We start from the raw sequence: 26,126 nt of genomic DNA, 5'->3' as shown, positions 1-26,126 counted from the left end.
CAGCTACAAGAATCTTTCCAGAGCAGCTGTGTGTCCTTTGAACTTAGTTATTGAGGAAGAGGTTAGCCTGGCAAATATGCTCCTTTAGCGCTGATGTGGCTATTCTGGTTATCTGTCTTGTGGTTCTGTCAAACATGCGGAGTCTGTGAATGCAGTGTAAGCAACTGATTCTTAGTAACCAGCTCAGATCAGGCAGGCATTTAGGTAGCTTTGCCAAGGTTTCTTACACAGCACTTTAGAAAGAATCCAGTCTTTCTCACTTTAAAAAACTCTTTGAACAGATTTTACAAGATATGGGGGATGCATTTTATATTGCATCAGATCCAATATGCTGTTTAATAGCTGGTTAGACCCATTTCTGACAATGATTGTACTTCTGTTGCCATTACTGAATTCAATAGCCATTACGACTCTCCCAAACAATTTCCTGGAATGAGCAAGCTGCTCAAGCAGCTACTAAACACCCAGATAAAAAAAGAAAAGGGAAAAAAATCCTAGGAGCAAGAAAACACTGAGGTTTTTCAATGGAGGCACAGAAATGTACATGGGATGCATGTCTGCAAAAGTGTAGCTGGGATACCTTCACTGTCCACTTGGGTGAGATGTGACAATGGCTAGAGCTGGGAAGGAGTTTTTGACTAATATTTTCCACTGAAAAATGCTCATTTGTGGAAACCAAAACTGTTCACGACACAGGGACGGGTTCAACGAATTCCCCAACTCAAAAAAAGTTGAAAAAAGTTTCAAAATTGTTGGGTTTTATTTTGACATTTTCAAAAGGAAAAACTTGTCTTTTCTGATGTGAAATGACTTCTTGTTTCTAAATTTAAGCTAATTCACTGATACCTGGGTGAGAGAGATGGTGGTGGTGCTCTTGGAAGATAAAGGCCTTGAATGTCCCAATTCAGCCACTCTCATCACATGCTCCTCCCCCGCAACCGCAACAGACTGACCATCCTCTTCTCCCACAGCCCTCTGGGTGCCTCTTCCATTCTGTTCCTGTTATGTGAATGTGCTCCCCAAACTGGTCTGTGAGGCCAGAGCCCTCCAATCCCACCACAAGGCCCCCCCATTCTGTGACATCTGGGGTACTGGCCCACTAAAACATTCATCTCTTGCTTATTACTTTGAAAACCTTTTCTCCCCCATCCACTGCCCTCACCTTTGGAGAACAGCACATCCGTCTTGGTGCTGCCACTCCATTCCTCCATCTGCCTGCCCACCTGCTACCAGAGCTGATCTTCATGAAGGGCAGGGATTCTGTCTGTACACTGTGAGGGGCCACTACTGTAATTAACAACCTCTTGTCCTAACCTTTCCTACCGGCAAACTAGCAAGTTAGCAGAGGCTGTTGGAAATTACTCACTTCCCAATGGGCCGAACACCATCCCCAGCCGCACGTGGAGGGGAAGGGACTGACTCCAGCTGCTCGGCTATTGCCTTGAGAATGGTCCCCACTTGGGGTTTGCACTGTGCCTGGGAGCCTGGCTTTGCTCTGCAACTTGGGTTTCAGTATCAATAGCCAGGGCCGCCCGGGGGGGGCAAGAGGGGCAATTTGCCCCAGACCCCAGGCTCCGCAGGGGCCCCCACGAGAGTTTTTCGGGGCCCCTGGAGCGGGGTCCTTCACTTGCTCGGGGGCCCCAGAAAACTCTTGTGGGGCCGGGCCCCGGAGCTTCTTCCACTCCTGGTCTTTGCTGGCGGGGGAGTCCTTCCACTCCGGGGCAGAAGGACCCCCCGCCATTGCATTACCGCCAAAGCGAGACCTGCCGCCGAAGTGCAACCTGGTCTTCGGCGGTAATTCAGCGGCGGGGGGCCCTTCCGTTCAGGGACCCGCCGCTGAAGTACCCTGAAGACCCGTGGCGGGGGCCCCCCGCGACCGAATTACCGCCGAAGAGCGGGCTGCACTTCGGCTGCGGGTCCCGTTTTGGCGGTAATTCGCCGGCGGGGTGCCCCCGCCGCTGGTCTTCGGGACACTTCGGCAGCGGGTCCCTGAACGGAAGGACCCCCCGCCGCCGAACAGGGCCGGCTCTAGACATTTCGCCGCGCGGGGGGCCCCCTGCCACTTGCCGGTCCCACGGCTCCGGTGGACCTCCCGCAGGCGTGCCTGCGGATGCTCCACCGGAGCCGCAGGACCAGCAGACCCTCCGCAGCACGCCTGCGGGAGGTCCACCGGAGCCACCTGCCGCCGATGGCCCCAGGCCTCCGGAATCCTCTGAGCGGCCCTGTCAATAGCCCAGCACAGTGAATGTGCATCGAGGCTTCTCAGTCTCACGAGTGGCAACCAGCTTGGCACGGGAGCTGAAGCCTGATGTCATGTCTGCCAGATCCCCAGTGACTGCCCTGCCTGCTGCTGCTTCCACCTTCCCGGGTGCTTTGGGATGGGGTTGGCAAAGGAGCTAATGGAGGTAGACACCTGGTTCCCACTGAATTTCAGTGGGACTTGGGCATCTAACTTGCTTGGACCATGTTTTGGGCCTCAGGAGTCTGTAAAAACTGCCTCAGTAGGAGGAAAGCTACAGGACTGACTGGGCAGCAAATGCAGAACATGAGCAAATGGGAAAGAACACAGAGACTTTACTTCCTTACCCCAGACTGCCAGTGAAAACTAGCAGCAGGGCTGGGATTAAAACTTGTGAAATCCTGGATCCAATTCCTGTGCTCAGGCCACCAGACTCTGCTGCCTTTGCATGTGTGTCCCCCGCTCAACACACTGCTTCCCAAAGGTACACAGATGCCTCACAAAAATGATTATTTTAAAATCTTTATAACGGTTACCATTTGCAACTTGAAAAACAAAGATTTTACCCTTATTTATAGAAACAAATGATCTCTCCAAGAAGAGCTACATGGCGTTTGTCAGTGAATATGGTATGCACCCAGAGTATCAAGGGTATCTACTATCTACCGATATGGTACAGAATTGTGTGTTTCTATCTACGTATCCACTTCGTGTGTACGCGCGACGGAGAGGGTCTGGCATGACAGAGAAATCAACGGTAGGAGAATATGCTAAACTTCAGAGAAAGAAAAGAGGAATTCCTGTAGCTCTAAATCCATCATGTGTGTTCTGCTGTTCCTCTGATGATATATCTGTTTATCTTGCTATCCCTGTTGGGTTATCTGCACAGTTTTGTTTAGATAATGCAGTCAAAGACAGGACGTTCTTCAAAAGAGCACAAGAAGAGGGCTTCTGCTAAACAAAGATACATTGTTCACATCTAAACTTCTGTCATTTCGGAGATAGCTATGACTAATCTGGTCGCTATGATTAATCTGGTTACCCATTTTATCTTTAGAATTTATGATTAATTTAAATATGCTAAACTGATTGTTCACATCATAGTCTAAATGATAGGAAATGCTCCAGTGGGAAATCTGCAGGACTGGAGGAAAGTTCTGTTTATATTATAATTAGGGCCCTACGAAATTCACGGTCCATTTAGGTCAATTTCACAGTCATAGGATTTTTGAAATAGTAAATTTCATGATTTCAGCTATTTATATCTGAAATGTCACAGTGTTGTAATTGTAGGGGTCCTGACTCAAAAAGGTGTTGTGAAGAGGTCACAAGCTTATTGATGGGGGGTTACAGTACTGCAGCCCTGACTTCTGCACTGCTGCTGGCGGTGGCGCTGCCTTCAGAGCTGGGCAGCTGGAGAGCAGTGGCTGCTGGCCGGGAGCCCAGCTCTGAAGCAGTGCCGTCGCCAGCAGCAGCACAGAAGTAAGGATGGCATGGGATGGCATTGCCACCCTGACTGCTGTGCTGCTGCCTGCAGAACTGGGCCCTCAGTCAGCAGCTACCGCTTTTCGGCAACCCAGCTCTGAAGGCAGCAGTGCAGAAGTAAGAGTGGCATGGTATGGTATTGCCACACTTACTTCAATGCTGCTGCTGGCAGGGTGCTCTGCCACCAGCCGCCTCTCCCCAGCCATGAGCCGCCACTCTTCCGCTTCCACTGCAGGCAGTGCAGAAGTAAGAGTGGCAATATCCAGGGCCAGCTCCAGCTTTTTTGCTGCCCCAAGCAGCGAAGGAAAAAAAAAAGATAAATCCATGATCTGAGGCACTTTGATGGCAGTTCTACCGTGCCACTTCGTTCTTTGGCGGCAATTCGCCAGCTGGTCCTTCCCTCTGAGAGGGACTGAGGCACCCACTGTCGAATTGCTGCCGAAGAGCCGGACGTGCCTCCCCTTTCCATTGGCCGCCCCAAGCACCTGCTTCCTGCGCTGGTGCCTGGAGCCAGCCCTGGCAATATCATGACCCCACTAAAATAACCTAGTGACCCTCGTTTGGATCAGGACCCCCAGTTTGAGAAACGCTGGTCTCCTCCATGAAATCTGTATAGTATAGGGTAATAAAAGCACACAAAAGACCAGATTTCACAGTGGAAGACCAGATTTCATGGTCCATGGTGAGTTTTTCATGGCCATGAATTTGGTAGGGCCATAATTATAATGCAGAACATGTATAATTAAAAGGAACAGTTTAACTGGCAATATTAAATAAAATACCTTTACTTCAGCAAAGACATTTTAAGTTTAAAAAAAACCTGCAGAAATTTTGAACCTGGTCCAGTTTTTGACTGGCTTTCACGAGCCTCTGGTAGTGAGTGACATTCTCTCCCAGAAATCCGGTTTGTCCTGTGTGCCGCCAGAAATATAGAGGCTCTATTAGACAATTGCTGTTTTTAGGCAGGAAGTTACATTTATAGATGTGACATTTATTGCTTTATAAAGGAAGCTGAAAGTAGTAATTTATACCATCTCAGGTAAGGATCCTTGCATGATGTAGCCAATTGACATTTACAGCTCTATTTTTGTATTAAGATACAAGGGCCTGGTAAGCCATTTTGCTTTTATTCATTTTCTAACACCCCACTCATTTTGTGAGCGCTCCATCGCATACATTGTGTCCTGTGCTGCGGGTTACTCTCCATGGAAAATATCAAGGGGACTGCGCTAGTCTTAAGATAAAAGGTGATTGTACTTGTATGGAAAGAGGATAGAAGAAGTGGTTTGACTTTGCTTGTCAGGGAGTATCAAACTATTGCTTAGGATGCAAGTGCAGTTGGTGAGACAAGCCCAAGGCTGGCAAAGCCCCTTTAGCTATTATTGCATTTTTGGCAATATTAGATTGATGGGAATGTTCTTTATCATGGTTAAATTGAAGGCTGTGTGATTTCCCTTGGTGCCAGGGGGCTGAGGGTATCACGCGATCTGTACTAAGCATTAAAACACTCCTGAACTCCTCCTTTCTCTCCTGCCCTGTAGCACATTCTCCAGTCCCGGCTGAATCGCTGGTTTCTGTCAGCAGCTGTTTTACAGGCATTTGTGCTCAGGGTGCTTGGGGAGGGAAAACATTCCATGAACAGGTACTGTAATAATGGAACACTTGAGCAGGAATATTTGTATTGTTACATTTATTATATTACACGTGTTCTGTGAAGAAGAGCCCTGTGCTCCTGCATGCCTGTCATCCAAGCCAGAAGAGAGGAGAGCTGTGGAACTGACTTGGTTTAAATTTTATCTGCAGTTTAGCTGTTAAAACGCAAACCTCTACTGGTGTCCATACCAAGAGTAGCAGCTAATCTCAGTATTGGCAAAGAATTCCCATGTGACTGTGTGTGATCACTCGGGGGAGAGTTGTTGGTAACTCAGAGCTGACAGTACAGAGAGGATTTCCTGTATAGAATGCTGAATATTTGAAAGGCTTCTGCCATTTAACAATTTAAATACTACTTAGAATCTCGCAATACTTTTGCAAATTTAAAAATATCCCTTTTAAAAATATATACTGCCAAGAAACTCCTGATCCCTGCTGTCAGGAGCTCAGGCACTTTGCCTGAGGAAGTGCTGCTGAGTTGGCCCAGCTTTAGATACTGCAGGTCAACTCCTACAATCAGTAGTTTAGCAAAACACATTTAGTGACTGTGGCATTTGCCTCTCTCAGATAACGGGTGACTCCACCTTACAACACTGAGCCTGAGAGAGCATGTTCCTAGGGCTGTCTCCCGTAGCTGAGACTGAAGTGGCTTGCTGCGTCCAGCAGGCGTTCACAGCGGCATTGAAAGTGCTGAGACTCAGCCTTGCTCAAGAGGAGAGAGGGATGGCAGCCTTGTTGAAGGGAGTGAGAAAGGTGACTTCGGTGTCTCTGTGTGCTATAAAACTGCTTCCCATCTAAGTGAGTGCTGCTTTCTGAAGACTGCAGCTCTTGTTAGTATTTCTGCAGTAGAGATTTTAATGTGCAAAGCTGAATTTTAAGTCCCCTCAATTGACTATTAAAATAGAGGATTACACAATAAAATCACTGCTGCGTCGCTGCAGGAATACTTGCCAAAGAGGCAATGACACATTCCCTTCACTCAGTGGAGTCTTTTTGTCTGTATCCTTCCTCAGCTCAGCAAATCTTCTTGCTTTCTTGCACTAGGGTCAATACATATCATGGTGGTTTCAGGAGCTTCCAGGGATCAGTTTTAAAAATCAAGTTTTCCCTAGCAGGAAAGCAGCATAGTTAGGCTGATGTCACAGTCCTTGTTTTGACTCACTGCTTGATTTCTGCAAAGTCATGGGGGTGATGAGAAACGGGAAAAGCCAATGAGAGCGTGTGATGGTGCATTAATTTATTCCAAGTGATCAATGATTGCACAGTCTTGAGCCATTGATCGCTCCTCTGTCTATCCATACGCCTGCAGTGCACTGTTACACTCCAATGACCCCAGTCCTGCCTGGTGACTGCTGCCAGCTCATGATGAAAAAGGCAAGAACTGAAAAGAGAATTTTAAGTTGAAAAAGTGATACAAAAGGAAAGGGTGAAACATCTGGGAAGCCATGAAAAGTCCTGACAAAGAACTTGAGGCACTGATACAGCCATGTGTGCAGGGTCTGCTTGAGGAGGGAGCAGGGCAGGGTAGTCGGTGGATGTGCTTATTCAGAGTGAAGTACCTCTTCTAATTTGTGGTGTGCCAGTGCAGAAGCCAAATAAATTTTAAACAGTTTTGCAAGGCCATTAATTTGTCTTGAAGCAATGATGGCTCTTGCAGCCTATTAGCCAGCTCCTGAGAGGATAATAGAACTGGTTTTCCCAACTAGCTCCATAAAAGAAACTGCTTTGCATTCAAGGCCAGCTTTAGGCCGATTCCTCCAAATCGGGCCCTGCGCCTAAGGGGCCACGCGCCCTAAAGAAAAGCACTTCTAACTTAGGCACCTTTTTAATTTTTACTCACCCAGCAGCGCTCCGGTCTTCGGCAGCACTTTGGCGGCGGGTCCTTCACTTGCTCCGGGTCTTCGGTGGCATTTTGGCAATGGGTCCTTCACTTGCTCCGGGTCTTCAGCGGCATTTCGGTGACTGGTCCTTCATTGCTGCGGAAGACCCAGAGTGAAAACCCAGAGCACCGCTGGGTGAGTCATCCCTGCCGGGGCCCTGTCAAAACTATTCGAATCGGGCCCCACACTTCCTAAAGCCAGTTCTGGTTGCCTTCCAAAGCCAGAAGGTATTTGAACCTTGCATTGTTTGACATCCATCCACTTCTCTGTCTTGTTTAAAGTACTACAGCCCTCTCTCACTGACTGGTAGGGAGGCGCTCAGCTGAGCAATGCAAGAGCCAGGCAGCCAAAACAAATGCTGTATTTGAACTGTGTTGCAACAACTGTGAAATTGGAGAACTACTAACTGTGGTATGTAACACATTGCTGGAACAAACCTATGGACCAGATGAATGGAAGGTAGCTAATGTAAAAGGGCTCCAGAGGTAATCCTGGAGTTACAGGCTGGTGACTCTAACTTCAGTACTGGACAAACTAGTAGAACTATAGTAAAGAATGGAATTATCAGACACGTAGATGAACACGATGTGTTGAGAGAGTTAACGTGGCCTTTGAGAAGGGAAATCATGCCTCAATAATCTATTAGAATTCTTTAAAGGTGTCAACAAGCATGTGCATAAGGGTGATCCAGTGGATATAGTGTATGTGGATTTTCAGAAAGCCTTTGACAAGGTCCCTCACCAAAGGCTCTTAATGAAACTAAGTAGTCATGGGATAAGAGAGAAGATCCTCTCACAGATCGGTGACTGGTTAAAAGTTTGGAAACAAGGAGTGGAAAGAAAGATCTTGGAATCAGCGCAATGCTCAGCAGTTGTCAAAAAGGTGAACAGAAGGTTTGAAACTATTAGGAAAGGGGTAAATAATAAAACATAATATAATGATACTATATATAAAATCCATGGTGTCCCCACACCCTGAATACTGTGTCCAGTTCTGGTCACCCAATCCTGAAAAGGATATAGTGGGACTGGAAAAAGTTCAGAGAATGGCAACAAAGGTGATTAAAGGTATGGAATGGTTTCCATCTGAGGAGAGACTAAAATAATTAAGGTTGTTCAGTTTAGAAAAGAAATGATGGAGGGCATGATAGAGGTCTATAAAATCATGACTATTGTGGAAAAAGTGAACAGAGTATTATTTACCCTTTCCCACAATACAGAAACCAGAGATCTCCTGGTGAAATTAATTGACACCAGGTTTAGTACAATCATGAAGTACTTTCCTTACACAGTTAATCTGTGGAACTCATTGCTAGGGGATGTTGTGAAAGCCAAAAGTATAATTGAGTTTAAAAAAGAACTAGTTGAGTTCATGGAGGATTCATCTGTCAATGTCTATTAGCCAAGATGGTCAAGAACACAACCCCATTCTCTGGGAAACCCTAAACCTCTGACTGCCAGTAATCAAAAGGGGAAAATGGGGGAGGCTCACTCTGACTGCCCTGAAGTGATGGTACTAGCCAAGGTTGAAGATCGCATACTGGGCAAGATGGACCATTGGTTTGGCCCTGTCTGGCTGCTGTTATGTTTGTTCTGACTAGTCAACTTAGGGCATTTCAGAGCTCACTGGGTGTGTGTGTGTGTGCTGTATATGCCAGTTGTGGGAAATGGTTCTGCTTCTCACCAAAGGTCAGACTTGCCAAGTCAGAGCCCTTGTTCCCCAGCTCCCAGATACTTGGTCTGTTTTCATTCCCTCTTATGAAAAACTGACAGGCTTCAGCAACCTTGCGAGCTTCTGGGTGAAATCCTAGACTTGCTGAAGTCACTGTCGGAAGTTCCTTTGACTGAAATGGAGCCAGGATTTCATTCTGTCCTTAGAAATAGACCCTGGAAAAGCACCTAGAAAATCTGATCAAGATATCCTTAAAAACAGAGGGATCTGGAAAAGCCTGACCTGCGTGCGCACTCAGTCTTATTTTTTCTAACCAGCAGGGAGAGGAATGGTGGGTGCTTCAGCCAAGCTGACAGGATATGGGCTGAAAACCCAGAATCAAGCGACAGTGTATAACACTGACTCTTCCAACACCTGAAAAGCAGACATCTCCACATACAGTGCTGTCCATCCCACTCAGAAATCCACGGCAACACATGGTTTTAGGTGATGGTAAACTGGAGTGTCTTAGGGCTGATTTACTTTAGAAAACTATAACCTGTTCAGCTAAAACGGATGCAAAGTATATGCACTTCCAAAGTATATGCACCTAAACCAGTTGGACCCTGCTTATATCAGGTTATCTTAATGTAAATCCAAATTAACCTAAATCGATATAAGTGAAGGTTAAGTCAGCTAAATGCATATACGTTAGGGATTTGCACCAGTTTCGTTAGATCAATTGCGTTAAACCAGTGCAACTTTTCCAGCATAGACAAGCCCTTGCAGAAAGTGCTATAAAAAATTAGTTGTACTACCACCTCTATTTAGCCAACCCTAGATAATACTGAGTGCAGATTTCCTGCTATTGGTTGGTGGAAGTCCTAGGCAAAAGGCTTATCAAGACCAGCTGCTATGCTGATGCTTTTTTAACCCCTTTGGGACAAGAGTTATTTTCCTGTGGGAAGCTCATTGCTACTAATGACTGTGTTGGGGACTGGTAGTGTGAAGGGATTAATAAGACTCTGTAACTCTTAGGTAACAGAAGTATCCTGTCTGTGGAAACTGCCAAGGGACAAATGCTGTTTTTCATTGACAGTAATGCTGGTGCACATATTGTATGCAGGTTGTTGCATAATTCACTGCTGCTGTCTGGAGCTTACAGTAATTCACACATGGCCCTTTTCAAAAGATATAATTTTAATAAGCATGCATGTACTTAAAAATTCAATTGTTGGGGATGTTTATCCTCTGACTTTCGTGTCTCTACTTGTGTGTCCTTGTCAGCAGGGACAGCTGGCTACTTGTGGGCCCAGAGAAATGATTGGAGGAATCTCAGTAACAGGACTGGATAAAACACCATTACATACTTTTTTGTTGTGCTCTGCTTTGCATGGTTACCATCATTGTTCAGAGTTGTAGATGACTTTAAACAACTGCGCTCTGACTATGTTTAGATGCTGAAACTTTTTGATCTGCATGTTCTGAAAGAATATTCTTCTTTTCTTTCCTAGGTGAGAGCTCTTCATAGGCTACTGTATTGTCAAAGCCAAGGAGAGGCAAACAATCTTAGAAACATTGAAACAATATAATCTGATTTGTTTTGTTTAATTTATTCACTTTTTCAATCATTAGACTCTACAAAACTTTCATATGAATTGAAAAGTGCTCCTTTCCTGTCAGCGTCCATCTCCCCTTGCAGCACAGCCTTGTGCACTAGACTATGGTAACTGCCGAACAAACCTGGTTACGTTATCTTCTTTTAAGTAAACCAGGCAATACTTTTTTACATGTCAGACAGAAATTCAGATCCCACCAGTGAAGGCTCTGAGACAGGCTATCAATGCTCACTTACCATCCAGAAGAGAGATGAGGCAAAGTCCATTAGTATGGGATAGGCGCTCTGACACTAGGGTGATGAGTGCAAGGGAGATGCCTGAAAATTTAAAATAAAAATAATAAAAAAATTGGACAAGCCCAGGGGAGGAAGATGAGGTGTCTGCACCTGAGAAGGAAAGGCATTTGTTTTTTTGTCTATGAAACAGCATGCGTGTATTACTGTTCCCTCACTCCCATTTTTTCCCTTCACCCACCTGTTCCATCTTTTTTTCAGCTAAGACTGTAAGGTCTTGAGGCAGAGATGCTCTTTTGCTATAGTCTGCACAGTGCCTGGCATGGCAGGGCTCTGAGATGATTTTGGGGCTCTGTCTGTACAACTTGTGAATTCTGGTTGATGATATGAGATTGTATCATGAAATTGCTGTATATTGGAAAGCCTCTGAATGTGTATCTACCATGAGCCGGCAAGACCGTGTCGTGTCCTCCTCAGACCAGGGACAATGAAAGTTAAATGTGGTGCTGTGAATGGACAATAGGTCTGCTAAGTAGGGCTGCTCAAGCTGGGAAAAGTTACTACTTCTTCTGTCTGGAGGAAGGGGGGTGAAAGGAGAGCAGTGGAAAGCGATCAAAGCACCCAGCGAAGAAAGCCAAGCGTTGGTTGGGGATATATAAAAAGACTCAACATCACACAGGGGAACTTGGGGCACAAACACAGGAAGTGCAGGTAGGAAGAAGGAAGGGGTCAGACTAGTCAAGGACGGAAATGGGAAAGTGGGGAAGAGACTGAGGGAGAAGCAAGTCACCATCTAGGAGAGGCAGGAGGCTGGGGATCCTGCCTCCCTTGCTGAAAACAGATGGTCACCTGGGATCCAGAGGCTTAGGTCCACTCCCAACAGTCTGCCGGGCAGTGGGGACAGGGGAGGAGGGCATGAACTGACTGAATCTGTGACAGGCCCTCACTTTGTTGGGGCCCCAGAGCCCCCACTGTGATGCAATAATAGCAACTTTCCCCTAGGCAGGCCTTCCTCTTTGCCCTGGAGTTGGAGCAGGTGGGGGGACGGGCTGTTGGAAAAAGGAGGTTTCTCTCTTCTTGGGAGATACCAGAGGGGCTTTATTTTTAGTAAAATATTACAATATTTAAATGACTAATATGTACCTTTCAAGTAACTGGGGAATAGCTGCAGGTGTGATTCTGTCCCATAACAATGGGGTCTTGGTGGTGGTGTTCTGAGTCATTCCCGAATACCAAGGGAACATTATATTATGTCCCAGTATTACAGCTGTAGACTGTGAACAGAAACAACCTATAATGAGCTTCACTACAACTTTCAAAGTACAACAATGAATACATACATGTAAAGACAAGCAAAATTACCTTTCACTCAAAGACAGACACACGGGTCAATATCTTGTCACAGAGAATTACAAATTCCTCCTGTTGTACTACTACTGAATGTGCCTTGCTCCAGGGTAGTATGTTTGATAGGTTAGGAGATGGTTAGCAGCAGGCAATTCTTATTAGTCAACGTCAAAGTATCTATTTGTAAAATGTAGGTGTATTGTGGTTTTAATATAATTCCAAAATGGCTGCCCTTGGGAAGATTCTCACTGGAAATAGACCAGCAGGTTGCAATTAGGAAAATATTTCCAGCAGTTCAATAATGGAAAGTTGTCTTGCAAAGTGGAGACTAAAGATTTTCTGCAACTCTTGAGCACAGGGGAGACTTGGTAGAGGGAAGGGGTGTTTATCCCGTAGTTTTCCCTGGTAAAATGCAGCTCTTCTGGATTCCTCCTCTGAGCTCCAGCCCAATTGGGTATTAATATTAATTTGAGGTTCAGAACAACCAGTGCCTGTAGGTGTGTATGGTGTACATGCATCATGCTTGAACTGTGCTTACTGGACTGGAGCTACAAGGGGGAATTGCAGAATGTACATAGCCATTAGAGAATAGAATAGCTTAGAAACCACTAGCAGCACCCAAGGAGCCATGAAACATTCCACCGAGATGATAGGTTTTAGCTGGAGGTGGGAAGGAGCCCAGATAAAACTGTAATGAAACAAGTAGGATTGAAAGTTCTGTTTGAATGAAGGTCTTTGGAAAGTCTGTGAAGGAGGAGGGAGGCCCTGCTGTGGATTCGAGGCTTCTGTAGAAGAGTGGGTAGCCACAGTGAGATAAGGCTGGTTAACCTCTGGAACAGACTTCCAAGGGAGGTTATAGAATCCCCATCACCGGAGGTATTTAAGAACAGGGAGGCTGTAGAATCCCCCTCAGCAGAAGTAGTTTGGACAAACACCTGTTGGGGATGGTCTGGGTTTACTTGGTTCTGCCACAGAGCAGGGGGCTGATCTTCATGACTTCTTGAGGCCACTTCCAGCCCTACGTTTCCATCATTCGTGATAAAAACGACATTTCCAGGGGCTCAGACCAAATGGACCTTTTAGCAGGCATCCATACATGTGGTCCAGGTTTGATTGTTTTTTGCAGCCACAGAAGACATTGAGCATACAAGTGGAAGAACCTGGATCTCTAATAACTTTGTCAGTCGCAGCCCAGCTGAAATGCTCTGCTCTGTGCCACGCCGCAGGACTGGATTGCCTCCCCAGAAAGGGAAGCCGATCACTGTGAAAACTGCCCCCAAAGACCAGAGTCTGTCCAGTGTGTGTGATTTGCTGTAAATGAAAGCTGTTGCAATAGTGATTTGGCTGTTTCCTCTTCCAGAGATACTCTGTCAAGATGCCGCATTATTTTATCTCAATGGCTAGTATAAAAAAAACCCCAAAGCACCCAGGTCCCTCTGCTCTTGAGAGAAAACAACATCTGAGATTTTAAACCAAGCAAATTCATATTGATGCGGTTTGGTGTTGCTTTTGAAATGCGTCAGTGGCTTTGCTGCTAGTGGAAGGTGCCAGGCTGATGAGCGCTTCCTTTCAGCTCCAGGACAGGCAGAGCGCCTAGGCAGCACAAGTTCGGCTTGCTTGCCCTGCCTGGCCCACGTGCCTGAATGATGACCTGGGGGGGTGGGGTAGTTGCTACAGGGACAGGCCTGTTCAGTTTCTGTGATCCGTTAAGCTCTTGGCTTCTCCTCAGATTGTCAACAGGAGCCAGTGATGATGGCCGCTTTGTGCTGTGTACACAAGTCCAACAGGAACTAGACTGAGATCCACCAACTGATTTCACGTCGGCCTTGCAGCCGTCAGAGAGGAACAACTTGTGCATGCTACTGCTCCGAGCTGCATTAGCTCTGGTGAGCCACAGGCAAAGTGCTCAGTTCCCTTGGGGCAGCCACTCTCCCATAACCCATTCTTCTAAGAGACACAGTATGGGTCACACAGGCTGTGCAGTTATCACCTGAATGTGCCTGTATCCCCTTCACCAGGGCTGAACTCTACCCCTGTACAGAGGGATGGGGAGGGTTGAGCAGTGCCTAGTGTTCCATCTGTGCAGGCCTAGAGTTTGGGAAGGAAATATCATTCCCCCAAATCATATTTCAGGGTGCAAATGTATTTAGTAGCCACAACACCTGGCAGGGGGCTGAAGTTTCCCATTGTCATACTGCGACTTTACTGTACTAATGGGCAGAACTTCTGATCAATGTACTTGTTCTAGACAATTGTTTGATTCATTATTTGTTAACACCATCTTCGGCTGTGTCATACTTACTTTTTTGTTTACTGTTTGCTGTTCACAGTAATTACAGTATAGTTGTGAGATGAAAACATGACTAAATTATGACAGTGCTTGTGTAACAATCTCTTAGAACTGACAGGGAAGGCAACAGCTGCACAATTAGGCTATAAATTCTCTTAAATGAACTTGTCTGTGGAAATGGTACCTGTGTGGCCGTGTTTTGTAAGAGATAACTAGACTTAATGAGCTTGGTGAAGGAGCACCAAGAATAGCTTCATAAAAAAGAAACTTTGTTCTTTGTCATAAACCACTTGTTCTCTTATAAAAACAAAGGGCTCAGTGTTGGGCCATTAACTTTCTTGCTTTTGTTGTGGAACAACTGGCACCAGAGCATCCATTTGACAAGCATCAGGGATCCTTTCCCACTTCACTGTAATCTTCTCTTTGAGGGAAGCCAAACTCTAATCACAAAGTCACTATCGATGCAGAGGGAGATATAGATATAAAGTGGATTTATGCTGATGCAAACTCTGAAGTGGGCAATGATTTAGTTTAATCGCCAGAAGCTAAGGTGAAAGGGAAAGTGATAAAGCTCTAGAAATGTGAGTTTTAAATGCTACATATTTATTTTTAATTAAAAAGAGCAGTTTATACTTAATTGGTTATGCTATGTTTTCAACTCTGATTAGATTTTAAAAGCAATATTTCATGACTAAATTAAATGATGGTAATTTGAAGTTTTCATAAAATCTTTAAAAACTGATACAAATGCATTGAGAAGCTCTACTAAAGTCCTGCAGCAAGCTACTCACATGCGTAAGAGTGCACAGGATTGGGCCCATAATGGCTGCTGATTGAATTTTTTTAGAAATCCATTTCTCTGCATTTTCATGCTGTAAAAAGGTAAAGTTAGTGCTAGGGCCTCATTACCATTTGCACAGACTCCTTGTTCACAAAACAGCTTAAAAGAAGATAGAAGTTTTCCAATGGGAAGAAAACATTTCATTCTGGGCAGCCTCTTGACAACAGTCTAAACAAAAGCAATTTTAACAGTAATGCCAGCATCGTTTACACTTTGTGGAGTAAAGAAATCAAACACCTGGTGCTAGTTTAAGAAAAAAAAACTGTGTGTTTCTGTCAGAAAATGTTGATTTGTCACTATGTCTATTTTGACCAAATTCCATTTTGAAAAAAAAAATATTTTGACCTCATGAGAACAGAACATTTAGATTTTTAATTTCAAAATGTTTTATTTTATGCTACTATAAGTTACAATAGCAAATAGAGTAACTTGTGTATGCTTTTTCTGTATAGAAGGCCAGACATGGACTCCTCTCTTCCTCATCTCTGGCAGTGCCTTGCGGCACCTGAAGTCTTGCTGAATCAAATAGCGCCACTGATCGTGTGGGAGGGGATCAGAATCTGGTAGCAGGTTTGTGGGCCTGGCAGATCAGTCTGAAGCAAAAAGTGGCGGATTTCCTCAGACTACCTGTGTCACCTTGGCAAGTGATTTACCTTCAGTCCCTTAGTATTAAAACTGGGAGATGATAGTTGTGAGGTCAGTGTAATGTGAGGCTAAAATGACTTGGTAAAGCATGTACGACAAGAAGTCATCAGCTTAATCTGCAGCTAGGGAGGTTTAGGTTAGATATTGGGAGAAAAATTTCTAACGATAAGGGTAGTGAAGTACTGGAACATGCGTCCAAGGGAGGTTGTGGAATCCCCGTCACTGGAGGTTTTTAAGACCAGGTTGGACAAACACACCTGTCAGGGATGGTCTGGGTTTACTCAGTCCTGCCACAGTTTAGCTGGCTAGACTTGGTGACCTCTTGAGGGCCTTTCCAGCCCTGCCTTTCTGTAATCCTGTGTTGGACTTGGATGGAAGGCAAAGTAGTTTTATTATAACACAGGATTCTCGGTGCCATCTCGCAATCAATCATACAGAGGTTGTGGCTACACAAGAGAGCTTACAGCTGTCCAGTGCAGCTGCGCCGCTGTGAGCCCTGTAGTAAAGCTGCTCTAAGCTGATGGGAGAAAGCTCTTGCGTTGACTTACTTAATCCACCCCAAACAAGCAGTGGTAGCTATGGCAGTGGGAGAAGCTCTCCTGCTGACGGAGTGCTGTCCACACCAGCACTTAGGTCAGTATAACTTGTCGCTTGGGGTGGGGGTGGGGGGTTCTCACACCCTGGAGAAGCATAAATTATACCGACATATGTGGTAGAAAAGGACAAGTGATCTTCTTGTGTGTGGAACCCCAAAGCACACTGTGCTCCTCTGCTGCATATTGGCTTTGACTTTGTAAGTTTGTTATTAATAGGACTTGGACACTTTCTCAGGAAATAAGTGATAATGTAAAGATTGGGACTGTTCACATGGAGAAAAATCCTGCCCCTGAAATCAGCCCTGCTGTCTGCTCTTGAAGAGGTGAAGTTCTGTGCATATCCCAATATATTGTTACAGACTTCCCCTCAGAGCAACCTGATTGTGGACAGCACGCTAATTTATGTGAGCATAACTCAAAAAAAGTGTACCTCTGTGTTTGGAGATAATCCACTTAGGTCATAATGAAATAGAAGGCGCATGTGTGTAGAGATGCAATAATTCTTTCATGCAACACTTGCCACCTTTTCCGCTCCCTCTCCCCCTCCTAAAAACTGAGTTACCAGAGAGACCATCTTGTCCTTGTATTTTGCAAAATAAAAGCAAAGTACAAGGCTCCCACAATGCATGCGTCTGTCTGCAGGGAGGCAGCCAATTAGATTTTAAATTTCAAAATATTCCCAAAAGTTTCAGTACCTGAAGGGCACAGAGTCCCATGGCACACAGGACACACATCTGGACATTCATCAGATTGCTCTTCCTTTGTACCTTTCTTCTGCTGCTCACGGTCTGTGCACTGACCTGCTTGCACTCCAGATTTATGAGTATTGCACCGTAATCTTAAGCTGCTGTCCCATTATAGTGCGTCTTTCACCCAGAAAATCTGTTAACTGCACTGTTCTCTATGAACTTCGGCAAAACTTTGGTCATTAGAAGTAGTGCAATAAGCTAACAACAAAATAGATTTCTTAAACGTCTCCTTGAAGCATGTTGGCTTGAAGCAATGCCTGGAACAAATTCAGATTGGAAATATAGTGTAAATTTTTAACCAGGTAATTAACCGAGGGAACAACTTACCGAGTGTCATGGTAGATTCTCCATCACTGACCATTTTAAAATCAAGATTGGATGTTTTGCTAAAAGTTCTGCTCTAGGGATTGTTTTGGGGAAGTTCTCTGGCCGTGCTATACAGGAGGTCAGACGAGATGATCACAATGGTTCTTTCTGGCCTTAGAATACACGATTCTGAGTTGTGCCCTAACCATTTTTTGTTCTGTGTCTTGCCAGTCAAGATGGAGGGACCAGGTGGCCAAATATAAACAACATTGCAACATTATTAACCCCTTAAAGATTTTGAATGTAGCATATTCTGTGTATGAGAGTTTTAAAATAATTATAGTAAAATTAAGCAGTTATTAGTATTCACGAAAAATGCTTGTGGCAGGCTTAGCACAAGTAATGAGAAGCCACCTGCAGTTCAAAGCAGTACTTGATAATGCTGTAATTAGATTTGAGATGCAAAAAAGCTCATTAAAATTAAATAACATATTTGTCACTGTTTTAAGAAGCACAGATTGCCTAGAACCATGCTGGTCTCTTGACCTTGAATATTTTGACATCGTCCTGGCTGTCAAGAATTCAAAAATAACATCAGCAATTCTTTAGAGAGTTCTGAAAGTGTGTTAATTCTTTATAAACTACAAGATGAACAAACTGATGTTTACTTGATCTTCATATCTGAATGTTTATACTATACCTGAGATTCATTCTTATTGTCTGATAATGGACATTTTGTAGGATTTATTCCCAAACAAGGCTGGTTTTGCAGCTAGATTTGATGCAGAGCGGCTGCTTTGTCTCTTACTGGAGAATGGGTTACATGATATGACATGCAGGTTGTGAATGTTGCTGGTATTTTGCTCTTATAGATGCATTTCAGCCCCAGGCAAGTGGTGTGCACAAGGCCTGTGCATCACTGGAGCCCTATGGTTTGTAGCCTGTATGGCTACAAACCCCTGTGAATGGGTGAGCAGATATTTTCAGTGAGGTTGTAATTTCAGAGAAGTCAGGCAGTCACTGACTGAAGTGCCAGATGCTCATGCTGAAGACTGCTTTGCTCTGTAATGGTCCCACTGATTTCGTTGGGACTGCTCGTGGGGTAACGTGCAACTTAACTAACATCAGGAAGAACTGGTCACTCAAGAGACCGAAACCTGCTGTTCCCTTCCTGCAGCCTCACGCTGATGGCCCTAATCAGTAATACCTGCCTGTACCCTTAGCTGGGCTGCTGTTTAAAAGACCCTTCTCTGCTACCAAAGAGTATCTGGTGAGTATCACTGAGCACCGCCTGGTCCCTCTCTCCACAAGGTGCCAAAAGATGACTGAGTCCCATTTCTGCAGCTGGCTCTTGCACCAAGATTCTCATGTTCCATCGGCACCAGTTTCCCAGGTGAGCAGAGTGGAGACTGCGTCTGTGGCTGGGAGTCCTTGTGACTGTCCTCGCCTCTGGAGTCACCCTGGCATATTACAATTAGACGTCTATATCTGAAGGTTCCCATCGTTTCTGATATTTATCCCCTTTCCACCTGTGCTTTCAGGGCCTGAGACCTAAAACATCACTGGGCTCTGGAACTGCAGTTCCCATCTCTGAACCTGATGTTTAACATCTGAGTACAGTGGCATAGCTTTGTGGTGTACCGTACAGGGGAATAAAGACCCAATATCTGCCCCACGGAGCTTACAGTGCAAGCGGGATAAGAACTGACATGATGCAGGGGAAGGTGACTTTGGGCAAGGCGGGAGAAGTTCACGCAACATGAAGTGACTTTTATTTGTATTGCACAGGGCGTTGGTCCGGGGCTAAGGGACAGTTAGGGAGAGGTGGCTAGAAGTAGGGATGGGAATGAGCAGGAGGCTGCAGGGATTCCATTTCAGGCTTAGGGTCCAGTCTGGGAGAAAAATTGAAAAAGAGCGAGAAGGGAAGTGGAGTCAGCAGAGTGCCTGGCCTGCGTGGAGGTGCAGCAGATCTGCTGAAGAGTGAGCAGGAGCTGCAGTGTGCAGAGCCTTGAAGGTGAAGCCAAGGAGTGTGAATTTGACATGGAAGGAGATGCAGAGCCAGTGATAAGCATTGAGGGTCTAGAACTAATTATTTGAATGGATTCGCCACTGATTGAAATCCATACCATGACCACAGCAATGTAAAAAGGACTGTGTATGTGTGTGTGTTTTGGTGTTTTGACTGTTCTAGCCTGTACAAAATCTCCTTACGTTTACTGTGAGTTCTGCCTAGTAAGTGCCTGTCCCCTGTGAATACGGACGTAAAACTGAACAGAGGCTTGGGGAGAAATTGTTAGTTGGGAAGTGCAGATTTCAGGGCTGACAGGTTTTGCTATCACTAGGTCAGCCTCACCCTTCTCTGCATCCTCTGGGAACACTGAAGTCATTTCTTGTGTTACAAAATTAACTATGATCTATATTAAACTCAATTGGAAATGCATTTTCAGATGTGTAATGAAAGCAACAGATTTTAATTCACAACAACGGGTGTTCTAGCTCCTATTGAAACATCCCTGAAAGTGAGAGGGTTCAAAGCTGCCTTCATCTTGGGATACAACGTGAAAAAGTGAAAACAAGTGTAAGCAAGATGGAGCTGTTGGTTGGTTTGTTTTTGTCCCGGGAACATGACCTTTCTCTACTTACATGATCAACCTGTAAGGTGCAGGAGTTCATTGCATAGCAACAGCAAAGCTAAGGTGGTGAGGATTTCTCCATGGAAGCAGCGGACACACAGCGCAGAGAGAACCCATCTCTGAGGGGCATTTTGGTGCCATCCTGGACTGGAGAGTGAAAGTGCAAACAGTCAGCTTAGTTCCCGTCTGTGTGCTCATTGTGCTGTGTGACTGACTGTAAACTGGTAACAAGGGACATTAGGGATTGCTTACTACCTGGGTTGGCTTCATGCCTTGTAAGAATCCTACTGCAAGGGCGTAACCTCTGTAGTGTCCTCTGGGGTCACTGCATGCTGAAGCTTTGAGAGAAATAAGGCTCCTCAGGACTTGGGAACAGGAGAGAGTGGCATTTTTCTGGATGGCAAAGAGAATTCTCACCATATGGAATTTCCCAGGATGTCTCACGTGCAAATTGTTTACATATCTTCTAGCTCATGGTTAGAAGCTTTGTGCCCTCTCCTCTTCAGCTCAGAACCCTCGGTGCCCTGTCAGTTACTCCAGCAGGTATGCTTAGAGAATTCTCTTGATTTATGGCCTTAGCCTGGCAGACAGAAGTGACTTGCAGAGAAAGTGGAGACAAAGCTATTCTACGTGGCATTCTGGCATCAGAAAAGGAAGGGCTGTGTCTCTCAGCTAGGAGAAAGCCTTCCCAACCTACACACAGGTTCCCTTTTTGCTGGGGGAGATCCTCCTGTTCATGTCTGCTGGGCTGACTCTTTTTATGGCACAACAGATAAGTATGTTTGACAGCCTCTATTCAGGGGGTTTTGTCTCCTCCAGCTATTTTGCACACAGCTGATTTTGCTTTTCCTTTTATTTTTAGTGTTGAATCATCCAGTGTGGGGCAGCCCCAAATTTATCAACCTAGGTGACCCGTGGTACTGGCTGCATGATGTTATTTAAGGAATGGAACTTACAGTTTAGCAGAAGCTTTGTTTGAAAAGCTTATTTGCAAGTTACAGATACACGCTAACAGTTTACATATTGGGGCTGAGACTTCTAGCCTTCTGGGATCTTGCAGGTGCCTCTGCAGAATGATCAGTTCAGATTTTCCTGTTAGAAATAGAATATAATTTTGGGGGGAAATGTTGTATTTGCTTTTGACAGCTGCAGCACAGAATAACTAGAATGACCTGCAGTGTCATGGACTTAAGCGATTGAGAGAGATTGGGTGAGTTGAGTTTATTCTCCTTGGAAAAGAGACGATATTGTGATGACCTCTTCCACGTTTTTAACATTTCAAGCAGATTGATAAAATTGATCCAAGTAAATTCTTAACACTTCAAAGGACATGAAAGCTAGAGGACAGGACAATTTATAGATTGGAAGATTGGGTGCAGGAAAGCACTACGCCAGTGCTTCTTACACAAAAGGTAATAATAAATCTGGAGTCGGTTAATAGATGGAGGTGAAGGAGTCAAGAAGCCTCAGAGATTGATTCGGCTGCAATGTGCCAATGGCAGTGAGAGAGACAAAATAGTTCTTATAATGGACCATATGGTGTACTCCACTTCCTAGTGCAGTTTGTGTGTGTAGGGATCGATGAAGAATTGCCAAATCAGATCAGACCTGTGTCCATCTAGTATTCTCCTCCTGGCACTGGCTAGTATCAGATGCTTCAGCGAAGATTGCAGAAACCTAGTGTTGGGCTATTAAGAAATAACCTTTCCAGAGGAGATGGTTCTTCCTAAACCCATCAAATAGAGTTCGTCTTATAGCCTGAAGCAGAAATGGTTATATCCCTTAGAGAAGAAAATACTATCTAATGTAATTGTGGCTGTTCTCATTACCCTTATGATTCAGCCCTCTAGAATCTGTTTAAGCTCTTGGTTTCAGTGATATCTTATAGCAATGAGTTCCACAGGATAATTATGCATTATAAAAATGATTTATTTTATCAACATCAAATGTATTGATTTTCAGTTTGTTGTATGTCTTCTTGTTCTTGTGTTGCAAGAGAAGGTAAATAGAAGTGCTCTATTAACCTCTTCGGTACCATTCATGATTCTGCATGCCTCAATCAGTAAGTATCTTAGCATGAGTATTTGAGGGTGTATCTGTGTGTAAAATCAGATTTTACTTCTTATAAAATCGCCCACGGGTTGTGCTGTTGATTTAAGTTATTTAAAAATGGAGTTGGGTAACAATTTGTGGTTATTGGATTTAGGTTGTCTGAGTTAGATACTTCAGTCCCTTTTTAATTGGAAAACAAGGAAATATTTTAAGAGATGACTGGTAATTATTCTTTAGTATGGATATTTACCTGCCTTCCGATCCTGTTGGAGTCCTGAGGATTCCCTCCATTCCTCACTCTTCCTTCAAGGGAAAAATCTCTCTTCTTGGATCGTCACTGGATGTTTCTTTATAAAGAATAATACAGGCTGTGGATGGTACTCTGCTGAAAGGTGCTAGGCTGAGCCCAGGCACCCAGAGTCTGTTTTTCTCCACAGAACAAACATGGCAAAGGCAGCTGCAGTACACGCTTCCCCATAACGCACTGTCAGTATGCCTCAGCCACGACCCTCTTATCTATTGAATGAGTCAGATCTCCTATGCTGGCCCCAGGGAATGCTGGGGCCTCCTCCTGGCCAACGGGGCAGATTGGGATGCAAAGGGAGATAGCAGGAAGGTGCGCACAGTCTGGCCCCATGTCCGAGCTGTTGCTGTGATTCTCAGCAGAAGGTCTATTGGCCTTTCCCGAGTTTGTCACTGTAGAGAGGGAGTGTGATTTACAAGAGGGTTTCTGTGTGACCTATAAACTCTTCTTTTTGGGGGTTGCCTGCATCTATTTTAAATGCCTCTAAATGGAGATTCTCTCTATAGAAAGTCATGTAGAAAGTTTTTTCTCTGACAGGGAACGTGACCTTTAAAACTTGAAGTACATGCCTGGAGAAATCAGAATTGCCAAAAAAAGACAACAGTGTATGACCTGCAGTTTCAGCTGCCTTGCATTGGTGAGCTTGTCTGCAGGAGCGAAGCAATATTTAAATGTCTCCTGTTCCACTGGCTGTGCAGCTGCAAGAGTTGCCTGGGGACCCATCCCACAGATCCCATAATAAGGGTATTACCTTGGACTTGACACATGAAATGCTTCACCTTGTGAGAGGCTCGCAGGGGACTCAGAAGTCTCTCTCCCTTCCTGTGCGGGAAACAAACTGGCAACAAATTGCATTGTGCATGAAAATTTCGCTGCAGGCTTATTTAGCTTTTTATTTTACATAGCAAAGAATTGGCATGATATTGCCCTCCTGACTCCATCGCATGACATTGTGTCCTAAAGGGCAGCTCACATGGACACGTCTTTATAATGTAAAGGGCTCCCATCCAAAACCTCACCACAGGCCTGACAAGATGCTGCTAAGAAATACTGACATGTTCAAACTCCTCATGGGAATGTTGGGTTGGGGAAGGCAGTCAGTAAATCCAGATCAGCCCATTCACAGGGCAGGCACAGAGATAGCTCCAGTGCTTGACGCATGTAGTAACTAACCTCTGCTGGAATTTGCCGATGCGTCAGGTGGCACTGCGGAAGGGAAGAGATCTTACATGTCTCAGTGCTTGGATTCTGCTACAACTGCTCTTTGGAAGTAGAGGGACATGCCTGTAAAGGACCAAGAGTTAAACCCATTCACCGCAGCTCTGTGCCTCCAAATGGCTGTGATTTTCTAAGCCTTGAGGAGTTTCTGGTGTTCATTTCCAGGGAGCAGTTATTTGTCACATAGTGAATTACCCAAAATTTGCAAGAAGAAAATGTTACTATTCATTTAGTAATTACATTTTGTTTGACATTATGTTTTGTTTGTTTTTTTCTCTATTTCTCCACAGGTAGGTCAATGCCCATAGACAGAAGCATCACTAGCATGACTGTTTTGATGAGAGAAAACTTGCAAACCTTTTCGGAGGCAAGTGTTCTGTTGCCTGCAATGAAGTGCAGAGAGCTTCCAGGATTGCATTAATTTTGGTTTAACTTCAACACTTTGTGTGTGTGTATGTGTGCATACAGGCCCATTATTTGACAAATGAATTTACCTCACACATCTGCCATACAGAGTCTGCAAATCTGGGTTCTTAAAGATGGGTAAATCAAGTTTCTAGGCTGAGAAGTGATGAGAAGAACTGCTGTTTGAAACAGTATTACAGATGCTAACACGATGATTTACCTATATTGTATTTTACTTTTCAAACCTGATTTTAAATGTCAGTGTGAATTGGTTTTCAAAGCTAGCTCTGTTGTTTTGGGTTACTTGTTGGGACATGCCCCTGAGGTGGGCGATTAGAATGTGAGATTGCACAGAAAGTGCTGAAGCTTAGAAGCACATGAAAGGGATTTTGCCCTTTGTCCTTTGGTTTATCCTTTCTAGAGATTGAGCAAACCCCAATATGATTATCATTTATTGCAGATTAAGCACATATTGTTCAACACGATGAACTCCATGGAGCCCCAGGTGTAGCACGAAGAAATACTTCCAAGGGATAGCTTTTCTTTATGCTTCTGCACAACTATCTTCTATTTCTATTTCAAGTAGATTTGCACATGGCTAATTTAAAACCCCAAAAGATTTTTTTTTCAAAAAAGAATAAAAGATTAGGCCAAGATGATGAGTTTTATAATTCTTCTAAAGGTCATAAATATGCTGGCCATTGTATAGACCTTGCCGAGTCTCTGTGTATAGAGAAGCTACCCAAGGGATGGAGAAGCTTTGCTGCAAACGGGGGGTGAAGGGGAATTCCAGGATGAAAGGTGCTGTGCTCTGATCCTGTTTAAAAAATTAAAAATGGCTAATTTACAATGATGAGCGAGTCCTGACAACCATGAAACCCCCTGCTCTGACAACAAAAAGCATTTCATTCTCGCATTTAGTGCAAAGCCATTTTCTGCCTAGTACCTGTGCTGGTGGCAGCATGACACAGCTGGGAAACTTGCTCTAGTTACCTATAAAGAGCTTTCCCAATATTCAAACGAACCTGCTCTGGTTAGTTACAATGCAATGATCACATTTAATTTAGATTTTGAATATATGGTATTGCCTTTGCACATGTTGCTTTTGGATTCTGGGACAGAATAAAGCCCCATTTAGTGTTCAGAGGGCCTACCACATACACAGACACTCTAGTCTGATCAGAAATGTAATGCTAACTATAATCATGTGTATGTATCTGCTTTGGATACACGTGTGTTATAGCACTCTCTCCTAGATGTGTTTATATTAAAGGCTGGTTTTTATTTTAATAACTGTCAAAAATAGGTTGCAGAGTAAAGGTAGTGGCCTAGGACTGCATATGAGGCTCAAAGAGCACAAATGGGCTGGGCTTTGAAGGCAGAAAAGGAGAAACTTGAATTTGGTGTTTTTTTTATTTTGTGTGCTGTGCATTTGCAAGGTGCTGTGCATCTTGTGGAAGTGATGGCAGGACTGAGCCTCCAGTGTATAGGTGACAAGTAAAAGGGACATTTTATTAAGTAACAAAATACATTAAAAATAAAGCAAATGACAGGATTTAAAGTGAAAAGAGGAGAGTTTGTGACAAGTTGACAAGACCATTCAGTGCAGTGGGTTCTCTTCATAGCTAACATGAATTTCAGATCTGAATACATTTGTAGTTCTGCTGTGAATTTGTGCTAAGCAGAAAAGTGAATGTCCAGTGATATTTATCTCTATCTTTTCAATTTTTGATTAAATACAATAAAATGGGTTTTAAATGCCCTTGCTCACTTCAGCCTTAGAAATAATGTGTGAGACTCTAACACAGGGTCCATTAGCAAAACTTAGTAATTTTCTAAAATTAATTTTTAATGATGAATGTCTTGTTTTCAGTTGTTATATAAAACATCCTTTGTTTAAAACACATTTCTTTCTCATCAATGTCATCATGAAGGAGAATCACGTTATTTCAGGATCTCTTAGTAAAATTGTTTATAGTTC

The 26,126-nt window shown here is 44.2% G+C and overlaps 1 protein-coding gene and 2 long non-coding RNA genes across 9 annotated transcripts in view; 2 read left to right on the top strand and 1 right to left on the bottom strand.

Moving 5' to 3' along the window:
* CAMTA1 (calmodulin binding transcription activator 1) overlaps positions 1–26,126 on the top strand; it is an 863,171-nt gene that overhangs the window by 113,400 nt on the left and 723,645 nt on the right. The window lies entirely within an intron of this gene.
* LOC127038748 (uncharacterized) overlaps positions 1–26,126 on the bottom strand; it is a 471,922-nt gene that overhangs the window by 122,808 nt on the left and 322,988 nt on the right. The window lies entirely within an intron of this gene.
* LOC127038750 (uncharacterized) lies at positions 6,025–26,051 on the top strand. Its single transcript, XR_007770791.1, has 3 exons — positions 6,025–6,130; positions 7,222–7,392; positions 24,031–26,051. It is a non-coding gene; the product is annotated as an uncharacterized LOC127038750 (long non-coding RNA).

Source organism: Gopherus flavomarginatus, chromosome 21, assembly GCF_025201925.1.
Source record: "Gopherus flavomarginatus isolate rGopFla2 chromosome 21, rGopFla2.mat.asm, whole genome shotgun sequence".
Lineage (NCBI taxonomy): Eukaryota > Metazoa > Chordata > Testudines > Testudinidae > Gopherus > Gopherus flavomarginatus.
This window is presented reverse-complemented; position numbering and strand designations above follow the sequence as displayed.